The 17,837-nt window shown below is 40.8% G+C and overlaps 1 protein-coding gene and 1 long non-coding RNA gene across 3 annotated transcripts in view; one reads left to right on the forward strand and one right to left on the reverse strand.

Moving 5' to 3' along the window:
• The window catches only part of man1a2 (mannosidase, alpha, class 1A, member 2), a 95,528-nt gene that overhangs the window by 57,223 nt on the left and 20,468 nt on the right, over positions 1–17,837 (reverse strand). The window lies entirely within an intron of this gene.
• Positions 5,275–6,064, forward strand: LOC130373143 (uncharacterized). The gene is made up of 3 exons (XR_008893484.1): positions 5,275–5,381; positions 5,487–5,677; positions 5,849–6,064. It is a non-coding gene; the product is annotated as an uncharacterized LOC130373143 (long non-coding RNA).

Raw genomic sequence — 17,837 nt, forward strand, 5'->3', positions numbered from 1 at the left:
CACATGACTGCAGTCCGACCTCTGAAGAATAAGTCCAGCCTCCGAGCCTCCCGGTTCCCTCGGTCAAATGTCTATGGGAAATAACATGGGTTTTTTAAATGATCTTACATAACAATCTCTAGGTGGCGAAGAAGTAAAAGCTGCATCACGTTTTGAACTACACACTTTTACCATCTAGTTTCGACTAGGTTTTGTCGGTGCCGTTAAAGTACTAAACAATTATTAATTCTACTTTAATGGCACAGACAATCTAAAAACCCAGTCACTGCAGTCATGTGATTGGCTGAAAACGAGGGAGGCATCTGATACAGAGATTTCCTTGTTGAAAAAAATGCATTTGTGAATCCAGCCACGTCAGAAGAGTCTCAAAAATCCACATATAAATACAGACCAGGGGCCGTATTCACAAAGGATCTTAGGGCTAAAAGTAGGTCCTAACTGGCGAATTTAGGAGTAACTCCTAAAAATAATGGGCGTGTCACTCTTACATTTAGGACTCCTAATTTTTTTCACTAAGAGCAATTCACAAAGTATTTTAGGCCTAAAAGTAGCACCTAAGTCTAGGAGAGCTTAAAAGTCCTCAAGAGGACTCTTAACTCAGTAAGACCTATTCACAAAGAATCGTAAATGCCTGCGAGACGATATGGTAGGGTATTAAACTTGTTGTGGAGTTAATCGTGATGCAATAACATCCCCGACTAACAGGAATAATCCGATCAGTCCCGAAATAAAATGTTTGGCCACACTACGTTATTTAGCAACAGGGGTAATGCAACTTTGCAATGCCGACGATTTAAAAATATCGCAACCATCAGTAAGCCGTGCCATAAACTTTCCTTTTGACATTCAACAATTACACAGGATCAAAGCCAACTTCATGGCAATTGCACACAGCAAATTGAGGAGAGTTAAAATGTTGGTGTTGAGGAAGTTTGAGTTAGAGCATAGTTATACTCTGGAAAGAGTCAAATACCGTATAATTAACTCTAATTTTTCGAAGAGTTGGTGTTAAAACAGGGTGTCAAAACGAATTATCTTCAAATCAAATCTGTAAGTGTCATTGTAGTAAAATTAACTCTGAATAATTGAACACTTAACTCCAAACCTGGAAGTGACACTTCAGGTGTAAATTTCTGGTAAATTGACCCTCCCCCACCATAGCCTATAAAGCCGACGTGGTACACACTGCACAGTCTCGTCTCAATGGTGCAAGGAGTCTGTTTGAAACCTGCATCCTCTTGTGATTCGGTAAGTAAGTCAACTTTTGTATTTCTTTTAACATTAGTTTCTCATATTAAGGCTATATTTCGCCTCCGGCCCCCTGTGTATTTTAAACCGGGATCATTTTTTAGGCCTATTTCATTTGGTGGTCAAACTGATAAAATGGCTGCGCATATTTTGCTATCTTTAGGCCTACTTGTTTTCAAGGTGTATGACTTGGCTTCGGTATTACAAGTTCAGTATATAATATGCATCCTCATATAAAGGGGATCAATATTGCGTCATGATGTAGGACAGCTGGAGTGTGGCTAATGTATAAATTGGACATGCTAATGTCTGCTAGCTTGATGCTAATTGTTAGCTACTTTTCAATGTGTTAGGGTGCACTCACACTAGGCCATCTTGCCGTGGCCGTTTTCACACCTAACCATGCTCAAATCTGCCAGTGTGAGTGTGGCCTTAATATCAGTGACGGCTGGTGGTGCTTTTAGGTGGGTGGGCTACCATTTATCAATACTTCACAGGGCCAGACGCCATGAGGTCACCTTTATATCTCTGTTCATAACTTTCATATAATGTGAATGATTTTTAAACAAGAATAAGTTGTAGAGAAATGCGTGTCTTTATTTGAAGCACAATTATAAAGAAAAATAAGGTGTTAATTAGAGATGCACCGATCAATCGGCCGCCGATTAAAAAAGCCGGTTTTGTATCCAATCGGCCACAATCGGTGACCTGCCGGTCACTGTCGTAATTTCCGGTTTTCGGCCGATCAAACTCACCCGCATGCGCGGTGCGTAGCAGCTCAAGGCGCCCAGAGCGCGGGAAGAAAACATGTCGCTGATTTGGACTTATTTCACTGTGTGCCAGGACGACCCATAACACGCTGTTTGTAATGCTTGCAAGTCAAAAATAAGCCGTGGGGGATCAACGCCTAAGACGTGATGTTGCTAGGTACGCGTCCTGCGTCCCTGACGCATTAAAATCTGAAAGGACGCACTAAACTCACTATCCATGCGTCCCGGGGACGCATCTCATTTTCCCCATGAAAAACGATACATTGTGAACATTAAACAACTCGTGTTTAATCACAGTAACTGGCCAAAGAAACCTTCTTGTGAGCAGACCGGACAAGCGCTGTTTCAACCCTCTGCGCATCTACTCGGCGCAGACGTGATCCCCTGTACAAAGTATCGCGACATGCTCATTTAGCCGCTACCAAAACAACTAGCTCGTCACCGCTGATTTCATTTGAACAATTAAAAATACGAACTTCATAGTGAATAAACCCACGTTTCAACTGCTCGATGCTGTGCTCATTCGTGTCGATTATGTTGTAACGTTTAGGGGACGTGCTGTAATGAAATAAATGAAACATAATCCGGTGGTGGTGATGAAAACTACATTGAACGGCAGCCGCCATATTGTTATGCCCAAACGGCGCCTGCGCATACATCGCGCTTCCAACGAGATCCCGTTTTTCTCGAGAAACAGGCAGAGAAGAGAGAACGCAAAAATACCACCAAAGAAAAAGATTAAACCTATTGCAGGTCAGCAAACTATTGCAGCTGCATTTTCTGTCCCCACTACCTCTGCACTCCTCCCTGACTGATCAGCCTAGAGAGAGTACCTCAACATTGCCTGTACCTACTTCTGCCTCCCCCTCTACTGAGCCTGATGAGCCCACTTCAGAAGAAGTGCCTCAACCTTCTACATGTTCCTCCCAAAAAAAGCGAACTTTTCTGAAGCAGTGGCTCACCACATACAAATGGCTGCGCTTTTCAGATGAGAATTTCATGTATTGAGTTTAACACTATTAATTTAATTTAAGAAATAGAATAATAATAAAAAAGAAACACATTTTTTAAACTGGGGAGTCGGGACCCATTGAATTTCTCAGGGACCAACCCAACTCGCCACCTGTGGGTCCCGGGGACTCAATACATTGAAAACCTATCAACATTATATGATTATAATTATTTCTTAGAAAATCGGTATCGGAAAAACCGGTTTTGGCAGGTCAGACCTCCTTAAAAACCGGAAATCGGTATCGGCCAAGAATTTTGCAATCGGTGCATCTCTAGTGTTTATAGTGCTTCACTGAGCTGAAATTGAACATTTCGAACTAAACCATTGAGCAAAATAAAACATTTTTTTGTGCTTAAAGTATTAAACAATTAAAATGTTGACCGGTCTCCCTTTGCGCAAAAATGCGGCTGTAGACGAACACACACTCTTTGGTCGAGACGTCTGTCTCGCCGTGAATCGTGAAGGACATGTATGTGGCGTTTCCGACGTCCGCAGCTGTCTTTAGCTTTAAGGTGTCGCCTATTACCGCAATGAATTGTGCACATGCCATCTCATTGCTATACGTTGGGTTGACGTTTAATCCATTTTTCTTCATGAGAATAATTTCGGATTTAAATTTGGTGAAGGGCAACTCCTCTTTGGCAGTGTTGTATGCAACATTATATTTGATCATTTCTGATTCCTTAGAGAACCTTATTGTTACTGCCTGTCGCTGAAATGCAGCTGGGAGAGGGGCCAATTTCTCTACACACTTGTCATGTCATGTTGGGTTATTTAGACATATGCTTTTTTAATGTATCGATACGAAACGTTGTTGACCCGCTTACAAATGCACTATTACCGGCCATATTCTGGCGGGCTAAATAAAATTAGCCCAAATAGGGGCGTGTCACGACACCTGCCAATCACAATGAAATGGCCGCTTACCCATGTGCTTGGGCTGAGCAAGTACGCGGTTTCGAACACACCCAGCATCGCTAGCTTACTATACGTACTCAACTGCCCCAGAATGCACTGCGTCTATTCAAAAGAACAGTGGAAGCAATGGCGCTAAACGGGGAGCCGCAGCAGCAGTGCTTTTAATAATTGTTTAATAATTGTTTTTAACATATCACCGCAAATCCTTAGGTTGAAGATGTACTGTGACGTTAAATGTGACGTTTATATATTTATTTATAATATTTATTAACGGCGCCCGGCCGGTAGGTTATTGACACGTCATTTGATTCACGTCATCTGAGGTGGTTAAGTAAGAATGGTCTTCCGAACCTCGATTACTCAAAATGGATTACTCAATCATTATTTAAGGATTCGAGAAGTAAGCCAAGTATTGAGTAGGTAGTAAGCAGTAAGCAAGTAGGTGGTTTCGAACACTTAGCCCAAATGGGAAGCATATGAAGGGGGCGTGTCACGATACCTGTCATTCAAAATGTAATGGAAGCTTACGCTACCGCTTGGGCTGAATACATTTAGCCCATTCACGCGGAAAAACCCAAGATATATCATATATCCTGGGTTTTTCTGTCACTTTTTGGTGCTGTTGCTGCTTTAGGTTCAACCAAAATATAAAAGAATATGTTCTACGTTTTTTAATAGTAATTATATAAAATAAAACATGTTTACTGTAAAAGGTAGGGAGGGCTTAGCCCTGTTAGCCCATTAATACCAGCCGTCCCTGGTTAATATGGTGTATGTGTTGTGCTAAAAGCCTATACGGGTTAGCCTATTGTGTGTAGACTATATTAGCTTAAAGTGAAATCTTATGTCTTGGTACTGTAAGTCATTCTGAAATGATTACTGTTTTAGTTGAGTATATTTATTGCTCATTGTTAAAAAAAAATAATGTACATTTATTACATAAGGGAATTAATTATTATTATTACATCTATCACAATAGTACATGCATAGAATAAATACCACTGAAATGGTTATGTTTAACTTGCGTAGTCTATTGTGCAGAATGCTAACCTCATTCATTTATTTGAATGCAGGCTGAAAATGCTGGCAAAAGTGGAATATGGGGGAGTCCAAAAATTGATGACAAGTTCCTCAAACTGATGACAATTTCCATTTCCTCCAGTTTCTTCAAGAAGGTCTGTGTAATTCAAACAAAGGAATAATTATTGCTCAAATAGCTATATTGATAATAGATGAGGTGGCTTAAGGTTTTATTTATTTTTTATTTCTCCCAGCAACGGACAAATTTAGTCTGCAGGCTCAACATCTATCCGAGGGTGCGTTAGCCTTGACTGATGCATCAGATACCGAGATTGATGCAGACACATTTGATGAGCTGATAAAGTCAGGGGTCCGAAACTTCAAGGTTGGATACCGCAAGTACCCAGTAACGGGTAAGGATAAACCTTTTGAGTCCAAGCACCCGTATATGGAGGCAGGGTGTTCATGTTCATGCTTTTCCACTAATCGTGTGTATGTATTTTTTACTTCATTTCTAGAGTTGGACATTGAATTGGTGGAATACAACTCGCAGTCCTCCGTATTGTCAGACTCCACAGCATCACCAGTTTCATTGCCAGGACCCCCCGCATCACCAGCTTCTACAAGTTCAGGTTCGACAATCATCCTCCCATCCACTAAAAACCGGAAGAGAGGCCTGGTAGAGCTGGAACGTAATGAAGCAAGACAGGTAAACCTTGAAACTGTCTGTAAAATGTACTGGATTTTAAGATTATTAGATTAATTTATAACAGTATATAGTGTTACTAAACTAATGTAACAAAGTTTAGGGCCCTAATTAAATAATTAATTTGTTTAAACGTGAAGCTACTGGTTACTTAAAAAAAAAATGTTTTTGCAGAAAGTTGATACTATTCTGAGGTCCAACCCGAAAGGTGAAGAAATCTTCAAAGAATATGACAAAACTAAGACGCTGTCAGACACGACACGCAGACATATGATCAACATTCTGGTTGCAGAAATGACAGATTCACATGGGTAAGAAATCCTTTCAAATGACAAACATGAAAAACATTAATAAGAAACAAATGTAATAAACTGTATGTGTGTATCCATTTATTTTTTCAAAGGAGGATTCCCCCCAGAAGTGTCAGGACTAGTTATGCACTCGGAATTGTGAACCTTTTCCCATATCTACAAGATCCGTACTCAGAGCATGGATATGTACGTCTTTTGATATCCAAAAACAGTTGTTTTCATCATCAATCGATATTTCTGCCTTATATTTCTAAATGTTTTGATTGTGTGTGAACAGGAACATTACTATGACCCAGAGGCGAATACTGGCTATCTTGCTTGGAGACTCAAGACAGTCCAACGCAACACGCACGATGGCCTCCGTGGGCATTCCAGGCCCAATCCCCAGGGCAGTCCAACAACCCAACGAGAATATTTGTTGATTGCTGAACAGCTCAAGGATGAGGAGTGCAGAGAGGCCGTGTCTGTAATAAGACACTCCACAGATTAATCCGTAGTCAAAGAGAAGATGAGAGCCACCTTCGAATACAGACAGAAGCTGGTTCATGACCAGGATGCAACATCTTCAGTCTTTGACGTCTTCCCTCGTTTCCTTGACATACCCGGACTGGTAAGGATATCTATAGACTATTTGATAGTGTTATAAATATTTGAATTCTGAATCCTTCTAAATGCAAGTAACCTGTAAATGGATGTTGTATCTCTGTTTAAAGATTGACCAGGATTTCTCACTGATGTTTGGGGACGAAGTTTCTGGAAAGTTTCTTGCCAAGTGGCCTTCATGTTTCAAGCCCAAAGTCATCAGAGAAAGCCAGAGTCTTCCTTTCAGTCTTCATGTTGAGGAACTGCGGGCAGGTTGCAACCCTGAGACTGAGAATAATCATGGTAAATGTGGATAGTCTTCCTGTATCAATAATATCTCAATTTGTTTTAATTATTCACATATGCAGTTCAGCTTTTTTTAACACAATGATCAGCTGCTCTTTTAGCTAAATGGCAAATGTATTAACCCTAACCCTATAAGAAAGGTGATACTTTTTTTTAAATTTTCTGTGTTCTGTCCTTTTTTGTCTTCAAGGCTGGGATAGTGATATGTCAGCTCTCCTGTTGCTGTTGCATCTTCTGCCCCCTACATCAAGAGGCCATAAGAAAACTGTCAAGATCAGCGCCGCACAGGCAGAGGACCATCTTGTTAAATTTGTTAAGGTATGTACCATGAACTTGTACTGTATGTAAATAAGTTTGAGATGTAGGTTGACAAAGGACTAAGACGGGATCTGTTTATCTACTATAGTATGCTAAGCATATCCATTTGTGTCTTTGTAACTATAGCTTGGAGCCAGCCTCACTACATTCCTGGAGAAAGTTGATGCCAGACAGCCTTTCCTCCTCTGCACTGGACAACATAAGAAGAAAGTCGAGAGATTCAAACCAGTTCTACAACATAGATGTTGGAAGCGCAAAGGAAACGCCACGAGTCAAGGAGCTGAGAGCACGACTGCTACGTGAGGCTTAAATTCCCACCATTGCACAAAGGTCAAGGAATTGTTAAAAAAAAACTGTTCAGTGATTATGTTCACCTGTTTTGTTTGCAAAACACACCACAACAATTGTTCGCTTCTATGTCAGCATTTAAAGTTCCAACACGGTTTATACCCAGCCAAAAACCTACGTCTGAAGTGTGGAGAACAAGGATGTCCTTCTTCTTTTTGTACATACAATGGCTTCAGGAAGCATCTTAACAATGTACACAGTCATCACCAGGATGAACAGGTTGATACCAACCAGGAAGAGGACATGCAAAGACATTCTGATGTTGAATTATCAAGTGATGAGCCAACAACTTCTGCATCCCTGTTGCAGGTTCCCCCTGTTATCACACCGAACTCTCTTGATAGTATGTGCGGCTCAATTGTTGCACACTTACAAGCTTCTGGTGTTGCTGAAAGCACGGTCCAACAATAGTTAGTTCAATGGAGGAAGTTGTCAGTGATGTACAATTTCAAACACAAGGCAGTTTTCCAAACATTTTCCGCCGAAAATAAGGAGTCAGAAATGTGTATGAAAATAGAACACAGTTTAAATAAATTAGATAATCCTTTTTCAAAATTGAACACAGAGACAAAGAGAAAGAAATACTTTTCTGAAAAATGGGACATAGTAGAGCCTAAAGAATTGGTCCTTGGAGTGAGATTGGATACACGTAGAGATAGACCTACAGGTGTTTATAGTCAGATTCCTGTTACAGACAAGTACATGCATGTACCCATTTTAGGTACATTCAAATCCATTTTCAAAAACAGTGAGATAAGAGAGTGCTTCTTGCAAGAGAAACGCAGTAAAACAGGGATGTACCAAGACATTAATGATGGGTTATGTTTCCGAAACCATCCTCTGTTCTCACAACATAGACATTCCTTACAAATCTTGCTCTACTACGACGATTTTGAAACGGCTAACCCACTAGGTTCCAAGAAGGGGATCCACAAAATTGGATATGTTTATTTTACTTAAAAGAACCTCCCACCAAAGTTGAACTCTGTGCTAATGAATGTACATCTTGCAGCTCTTTTCTACACAGAGGATTTAAAGACATATGGTTTTGATCTAATACTAAAGCCTCTAATAGATGATTTGAAAATATTAGAAACAACAGGAATCCAGCTTCCATTCATTAACGAACCATTGTTTGGCTCCGTCATACAAATCACAGGCGATAATCTTGCTTTAAATGGCTTGTTGGGTTTTGTTGAAAGTTTTAGCGCAACATACTGTTATAGGTTCTGTTTAACTAATAAGGAAGAAATTCAATGAGTATTTACTGAGAATAATCCTGGACTTGTTCTGCGCTCCAAAGAACTTTATGTTGAACATTGTAATTTACTAAGTGAAGATCCTACTCTACCTTCCGTTTATGGTGTTAAAAAAGCTTGTGTGCTCAATTCATTACATTATTTTCATAGTTCTGACAATTATACGGTCGATATAATGCATGATTTGTTAGAGGGGGTACAGTATGAGCTGAAGCTTTTTTTTCAGTACCTGATTAAAAATGGTTACACCTCTATTAAAACGCTGTTGCACAGAGTACAGAGTTTTAATTATGGTTTCTTAGAACATAAAAACAAACCAAGTGGGTTAAAAATAGATGATAACAGCAAGCACTTGAGTATAAATGCTATTCAGTCACTGTGCATTCTCCGAAATACTCCACTTATTTTTGGTGATATAGTTGAAAGGGACAATAAACACTGGAACTTAGTGCTTCTTTTGTTACATATTGTTAATATAGTGTTCTCACCTATATTTACATGATATGTTACCTAAAACATTTGATCTGTGACCACCATACCATGTTCAAAACTTTGTTCCCTGATAAAAGATTGATTCCCAAACACCACTTGATGATCCACTATCCAAGATTATTGAAAAAAATTGGTCCTCTTATCCATATGTGGTGTATGCGATTCGAAGCCAAACACAATTTTTTTTAAAAAGTCAAAGAAAAAATTCAAAAATCGTATAAAATCTCTAGTAAATCAGCATCAGCGTCAACAAGCTTTTTACTTTGAAAATTATTATTTTAAGAGATTTGAGTTTGGTCCTTTAAAAACAAAAACTATTGATAGTTTGAAAGGTGGAGAATTACTTTGTCAAATATTGCTTTTAGACCAATGTTCACATGTTTCAACTACTAGTTGGGTCAGAAATGATGGCACTGAATACCAGAAAGATCTATTTATATGCACTGGAACATTCCATGACTTACCTGTGTTCAAGAAAATCTGTAATATCATAATACATGATCAGCGTGCTTTCATAATAGGTTGTACTGTTGACACCTTGTACTTTGATGAACATTTTCATGCATACTGTATAGAGGAGCAGAATAATGACAATTCTCTCATTTGCATTGACCAGCTCACCTATTTTAAACCCTTTGACAAGCAGTATTCTAATGATGGTGAGATATACATTGTTCCATATTGGCACATGTTTTAAGAAGCAGTGTTTATGTGGTGAATGTTTTAAATAAATGTTTTTTGAAACAGCCATTTTCATTCTACAGAGCATTTTATTTTGGAAATCCAGAAAGCTATATTTACACCTTTACAGTGTTAAATTGAGGCAACACTTCTATAGTTAAAAAACAACCCTGTGAGAGAGTTGATGTCTAACACTGCATAAAAGAGTTAAAAGGGCTAACTCTAACAGTGTTAAGACATTTTACATTTTAACTCCACAAGTGTTAATAATAACACTCAATAAGTGTTAAGGTACTAACACTTCAAAAAGAGTGAAATTAACTCTATGTGGTGTGGACCCATATAGACACTTTAAAAGAGTTGAAATCAAATCTGACAGTGTTAATTTGGGTTTGCCGACTTTGCTGTGCAGGTATGCCCGGTGTGGTCGGTGCTATTGACGGGACGCACATAAAAATAATTGCGCCATCAAAAGACGAGGATGTGTTCGTCAATAGGAAGAAAGTGCATTCCATCAACACGCAGGTTGTTTTTGATGCAAATTTTAACATAGCCTAATGGAAGATGTTGCAAAGTGGCCTGGAGCTTCAGCCACCCATGATTCGCGCATTTTAATGGAGAGCGGTCTGAGGCAGCTTTTTGAGATGTACCAGTTGGGTGTCACTTGCTGGGTGACAGTGACTATCCATGCAAGACGTGGCTCTAGACACCCTACCTCAATCCACAACCGGGAGCACAGTTAAAGTATAACATGTAAGTGATTACGCAGATTACGCTTAGTCCTATGCGTAAAACACATTGTATTGGCTCTTTGACGCCTTTTATTTGTTGAATCCATATTTATTATTGTTTACTGATTTCTTCCATATATGCTAGAGCACACAAACATACACAAAATGTTGTGGAGAGAGGAATTGGGCAGATGAAACGTCGGTTCATGTCCTCCACGGCGAAATACGCCTCACCCCAGAGAGGGCAAGCAGTAATCACTGTATGTGCCATTCTACACAACCTCTGCAAGCGGAGGAACATTCCACAGCCAGACGATGATGATGATGATGATGATGATGATGATGGCGATCAACATGACAATGAATTTGGCCGTGTGGAACCGAGTGGACTGGCATTTAGGGATCACTTTGAAAACACATTTTAGGTAAACACCTTGGCACAAAGCAGTCAACGCTTGTGTAGTCATGCGTGTATTCTGCTAACTGCACTATAACTACTTAATAGGAATTCATTTCTAACCTTGGCTATTTCCTTGTTTTTCGGTGATTCGGTGGTCTCGTCTGAACAACCAATCACCGAACTGACTGCTTCTAAACTCGTGCACGAGAATTGACGTAATCCATAGCAACGGCGCGTCACTCTTAGTTCACTCTTTGTGATTTATCCTTAGTAAGAGTAGGTCTCAGCGGCTTTGTGAATAACTTTTAAGAAAAAACTCCTACGGAAAATGTTTTAGCGCGAGTTAGGAGCACTCCTAGCGGTAAGATAAAATGCTTTGTGAATACGGCCCCAGGTCACACACAAATGCAAACAAGTTCACAAATGAAAAGCGTCTTGTAAATTCAAGTTTAACAGTTTCTATATAAATGTAACAACATCCATACATTTTTTATGAAAATTGCAAATATTTTTTTAATTCATATATTTATGGATTTATATTACATTTATTTAAAACAAGACATATTTGTGCGTGGATCAGAAATGTGTTTGTGAAATTTAGTTTTGTTTAGGGATTTATTTTACATTTATACATACCGATATCCATTTGTGTGCATTGAAATGTATTTGTGAGAAGAGAGTAATTAATATATAAATCACAAAATACATTTGTGAATCCTTCTCTGTGCATTCATTATTAATGACTGTTCTGACCCCATACATTTTGGTTTCCAAGGGGCGTTATCAATGGCTGGAGACAAAGATGAAGCCATGAATGCAAACTTAAACATTAGTAGAGTAACTACAGCCATAAGTTCAGCTATTGCAGAAATAGACTCAATAACAACTATTCAACTATTAAAGAACAAAAGTATGCACTAGCAGAGTTCCTCTGAGGAAAATAGGTTTTAGCCGTTCTTCCGACTGGATCGTTACGAGGACTGAAGGTCAGTCACGTTCAGGACTCCCGCCCACTCGGAGATGTGGCAGCTAGAGATCCAGACTGATCCTTGCTAACCAACATAATTTATGAAGAAACGTGTGATGCATCAGCGGCAGCCATCTTGGTTGTTTATGAGAATGCCTCAGCTGTGCTCCCATAGGGCGCTCCCATAAATAAAATCATGAGCTTGCCGACTCATCAGGTAAATCCTAATGTCTTGATAAACCTCAGTACTAGTGTCTACCTCATGTATGGGGTGTTAGGGTGTTAAACTGCTTCCATCTCCTCCAACGTACTTCTTTGTTTCGCCAACAAAAACCTGTCCAACCAGATCTAAATGTCATTCATCGCCAAAACACAGTCCAATCGGCTTAAGGAGAGCTCCAGTTACTAGCGTGACGACTAGTGAATGGTGGATCGCCAGAAGGGAGTTGGGAGGAAACCACGCCAGAGACTGACAATGAGGATGCAAATCCCTGTCCGCGGCTTCAGACATATCTATGTAAACACAGGAAGGCAACAGTATCCAAATGTGAGGTAAGCTGTGCCTTCCCCTTCTCATGGATGTCGCTGAGTATAAGAACTCTGCATCGGACTAAGGGAAACGTGGGAAGGAAAGAGGACTTTATGTGTGTGTTAGTGTGTGTGTATGGTCAGCCAATAGGAGAGACCTGTTATTATTGTGCCATTCTAAAAGTGTCCGAGAAGCTTAACCCTCTCTCAGACGCCGCAGTCAACAGCTGCAGAGACTCTACATGTCCAGTGCGTCCACACACACCTCGCCTTCAGCGTTACTTGGCTGGGGCATTGAAGAGAATAAGGCCTGACGCATCAACTTGAATCAATAACAAGGGAGGAGAAGGGGGGACAAAAGAAGCCCTCATCAGATGAGGATGCTTGATTTCCAACATCCAACAGGTCACAAGTTAAGGGAAGCTGGCTAGGTAACTTCCTGTATATCAGACAATACCAGCTTGCTTGGTGCATTTCCTTTAATAAAGTGGCTCTTCCACCTGTAAGAGGCTCTCTCTCAAACTGAACCCAGGCCTGTGTGCCTTTTCCAAATTATCAGCCGCAACGCGAATATTCATCGTCTTCGAACAATTATTGCACAGGTGAAAATGACAGATGGACTAGTCAACCTCCATAGCCTTGTGAAGACAATCTTATGGTTCATCCTTTGTCTTTACAGGATTCAGTTATTCGCGAGTTTTACTTCCAATCCAAGTGTAAATTAGTGTAGTGCATGGCAATCCGTGGATGAGGGGGATTAAGATAAATGGTGGAGTGCTTTCTTGCACACATCCATGTTTGCCGCAAGAAAGGCCTCCATCGTTTTTTTCACAGTTATCCTCAAGGAAGAGCAGCAGATTTGCCTTTTTCCTATTCTGAAGGAAAGGAATTAATAAATGAATAACCCTAACACATAAATTGTTTCACAGAATACTGTTTTTTTTCTTTGCATGGCTTTGATGGCCTCCTGCCATTTCCCCTCCTCTTCCTCAAAAGGTGAACCTCAACCCATATCCTCCGTATAACCCATAACCCATATCCTATATCCTTTCCTCTCTCCATCCTCCTTCCATTCTGCATCCCGGCGATTCTCTCTCCAGTTGAATTGTCAGACATGCAATTAATAGCCTCATGGCAGCTGCCTGAATCAATTAACCTGACAGCTACAACCAGGCAGCAAGGGCAAGCAGGCAGCAGCACCATACCTCATCACATTCTGCAGGTTTCCCATCCCCTTTGGTCTTCTCGTCTCTCACCCTGACAGCGCCTTCTCTCTCCCTCTCTCCCAGACACCATCAGATGAACGGCATGGCACGCCCCCCTGGTTAATGCTTCTCATCATGTCTAGCTGCAATCACTTCCTCATTGTATCAGCCACTGGAAGCTGCACTCCTAGAGCTGTTGTGGTGTGTCGCATGGTCACAGCAGCCAACAAAACCCACACATCCCCCCTCTCATACGGTCGCCATGGCGAAGCAGCCCTATTGCAATATGGGATTGCTGTCTATGATCCAAGACTCTTGACCGCACGAATAGTCATGGAAACATGGAGACCAAAAAAAGAAATACAGGCCAGGCACATTAAGTCTTAATTTGCATTTCAAATTTCAAACTTATTTGAAATTTATTTCCGCGGAAAGGATGTTGAAAGGTCCTGGAGGCTTGGCCAATTCGCCAACAACGGAAAGGTTGATTACACCGCTATTGAAGAAAATTATGCCATTCACCATCTCCAATTAGACACTTCTCGTTAAAAGTAGGCATTAAGATCATTTGCTTGACACACTGAACAGACAATGCTAGTAAACATGAGTGCAGTGAATGTGCATTGCAAGTGGATAATGGCTAATGACTAAAGCACATAGTATCCAGTCAGGTCTCTGCAGCCTAACATCCGTTTAACTAAGAGCAACAGTATGCAACATAACAAATCAAAAGGTTCTGGAGGTGGTGGTAAAGGACAGCCTCATAAAGAGCAGCGCTAATGCAGTGTCCAGGGAAAGACACCTGGTTGAGGCTCTAGTTACCTTCCATCCAAAACCTCTTCCTCTCCTGTCCTGATCTCTCTCTCCATCTCCTACTGGTATGGAAACCTCTTCTTATTAGGGATGGGCGTGAGGAATCGATTACTCGAGTACTTCTCGTCGTTACAAATGAACTCGGTTGGTGGACAGGCAAACTCGAGTTTGCATATACACACACAAAGTTTTCTGAAGCAAATGTATCAATTTTCTGTCGGCGCCACTAACGCATGACGTGGGCACAAAGAAATTTAAATGCATCCATTTCCATGGCGTGTTCCGTGCCGTGTGCAGGCACGCCAGAATTAAAAAAGTTAAGAGATGGCGGTTAAAGCAAACCGCAGCGAAGAATTGAAATACTTTAAAGAAATAGGAGATCATAAGGTGAAATGTAAAATAAGCCAAGCGAAATCGAGCTACCAGAAAGTACTATGCGGCAACATATGCTCCTGAAACACAACGGTGAGTTCGGGAAAGCAGACCCGCAGCAACGGTGAAAGTGAAAGTATGTCGGCTATTTTCACCGCCGCAAGACGCAGCTGTAATCCCGGCCGTGTAGAGAAGATCACAACGCTGAGTATTTCCATAGTCCATTTGCTGCCGTTTTATTTGCAGCTTTAAATTATTTGCAATGGTTAGGCTACTTGTTTCGTTTTTTTTAAACTGTTACAGGCCTTGGTTCGACGTGATTTCAATTGTGAGACGCATATTTATTTTTGTAAGGAAAATGTGTTTTGAACGTTTGCAAAAATAATTAATGAATACTCTGATAACTGACTGCTTTGATGGAGAATAAGCATTACATGTTTGGTTGGTAATATTGCCGTTCATCATCAGGCCTATTCCTGCTGCAGATGCGTTGCATTCTAAAAATAGATTTGATTTAACGAGTACTCGATTGATCCTCGAGGAATTCCTTCGATCACTCGAGTTTGGAATTTACTACTCGTGCCCATCCCTACTTCTTATGTTATCTTATTTACTCTAAACCATACGAGCAAAGGGGAAATGGAGAGTCAGCTTTCTCCAACAGTGCACCATGCTCCCTTTAATCTCAGAATACATGAATACCAAGTAGTTACATTACGATTGTTTCCAGACCCTGAGAAGGTGCTAATTACTGTCTGAGCAGTGCAAGCAAATGCAAATGGCTGTATGTGGAGTGGACCACACTAATTGTGGGGGTTTAGGGCAAAGTGTGGTCAATATATTTGGCAATTTCCAGTGTATCAATGCCCCTGTCACGTTAAAATTGTACCGGGGGCGAAAATTGTACCGGCCTACGTCATCGTTTGTTTACATCCTGACAACCTGACAACCTGCCCGGCAACAGACGACGCGATGCAGAAAACATGTTTCCAAACGACGAAATAACATAATACAGATAGCGGATCGCTATCTGTATTATGATAGATAGCAATAACACTTGTTTTTACTTTATATTTGTATTGTATTTAATTGTTTAATCGAAACAATAAAAAAATTTGCCCGCAAAACGGGCGATCGTGTCAAATGACGCGTCAAATGACAAATCACGTAGGAAGGTTCTTGAACATTCTAGACTATGAAACCTGCTTAAAACACTCAGTTTACTAGCTAAATTCGATTAAACAATTCAATACAATACAAATATAAAGTAAAAACAAGTGTTATCTAGAGATCCGTTATCTGTATTATGTTTCAAGAACCCTCCTACGTCATTTGACGCGATCGCCCGTTTCGCGGGCAAAACATTTGTCATTTGACGCGATCGCCCGTTTCGCGGGCACATTTTTTTATTTTTTCGATTAAACAATTAAATACAATACAAATATAAAGTAAAAACAAGTGTTATCGCTATCTATCATAATACAGATAGCGATCCGCTATCTGTATTATGTTATTTCGTCGTTTGGAAACATGTTTTCTGCATCGCGTCGTCTGTTGCCGGGCAGGTTGTCAGGATGTAAACAAACGATGACGTAGGCCGGTACAATTTTCGCCCCCGGTACAATTTTAACGTGACACCTCCATTCCAATTTTGCACTCCACTATTCCTCTGCACTGTGTTATTTTCTTCATTTAGAAGCGATAAAGTTTATTTATTTGAAAGGGCTCTGGAATTTACTCTATAGTATTAACGCTACTCGACATTACTTTTTACTTTTCAACTGCACTTATTTGTACTAGTTGCCAAGTTTTATATAATAGTAGTAGTCAACTAGTCGTTATGCAGCACACGGTACAACACCGAACAGGATAATAAGTCAAATTTTGTTCCCGATTTCACCCTTCCAACTCTGGTCAGCAAAGCCCCAAATTCTGGGTTGTTCTCACAATTTCTTAAAAGATTATCCTGTGGTGTGGGGTATGTTAAGATTGGATGTAACTTCCCCAAACCAGATTAGGGCAGCACCAAATTAAATAATATATTAAACATAATCAGTATGTCGACCAAACAAAACATGGTAAAAAAAGGATTCTGCTAAAGCACCAGCCTGATCCATGACCAAATAGAACAAGGCGCACCACCACAATGGCTGCCACTGTTTCACCTCTATTCAAGAGGAGCCTGTCTCTTCGGCAGGCCCTCTCCCTGACCGGGGAGCCTCCTTTGTTTGTGTGTATAGGTGTATGTGCATGTGTACGTGCATGTGCATGTGCACTCACACGTGCGTGCGTGTGTGTGTTTTCCTGACTGTCAGAGGACTCTCAGCCAGAGAGCCCTCCAGGGAACAATCCTCACTGCTATCAAGTGATATGGGCAAGTCTAATAGACACTGGTCCACAGACAATAGGGAGGTAGAAGGGGCCAGCAGGGAGGGGTGGGGGTGGTGTCTGTGTTCCACAACCCGTCCGGGTTCTCCCAGTGACCCACTTGGTTGCGATGGGTTCAGGATACCTGTGTATCTGCAGGGGCCATCACTGCTCTGGTAACACAACAGTCTGAAATAACATCTCCCTCTCTTACTTTAACGGGTCATTGGAAAGCCAGGAGAAACAACAATGAGCTTAGGGGCACGGTTTTCTGTCTCTGTGGGGATCCTTCGGTCTGGGAATTCGGTGAATGAATGGCATTAGAGTGACTGATCTTGTCTTTCTCATTCAAACAATGTGCTTTTTTTGTATTATGTGAAGAGCCATACATTTGTTGTCTCCAGGCTATCCTGATCTACGTCCAGGAAGGTGACCTCCACCCTGGCCTGGCTTAATGTCCCCAGCTCCTCTCTGGCTGCAGAA

This window comes from Gadus chalcogrammus, chromosome 20, assembly GCF_026213295.1.
Source record: "Gadus chalcogrammus isolate NIFS_2021 chromosome 20, NIFS_Gcha_1.0, whole genome shotgun sequence".
Taxonomy (NCBI): Eukaryota; Metazoa; Chordata; class Actinopteri; order Gadiformes; family Gadidae; genus Gadus; species Gadus chalcogrammus.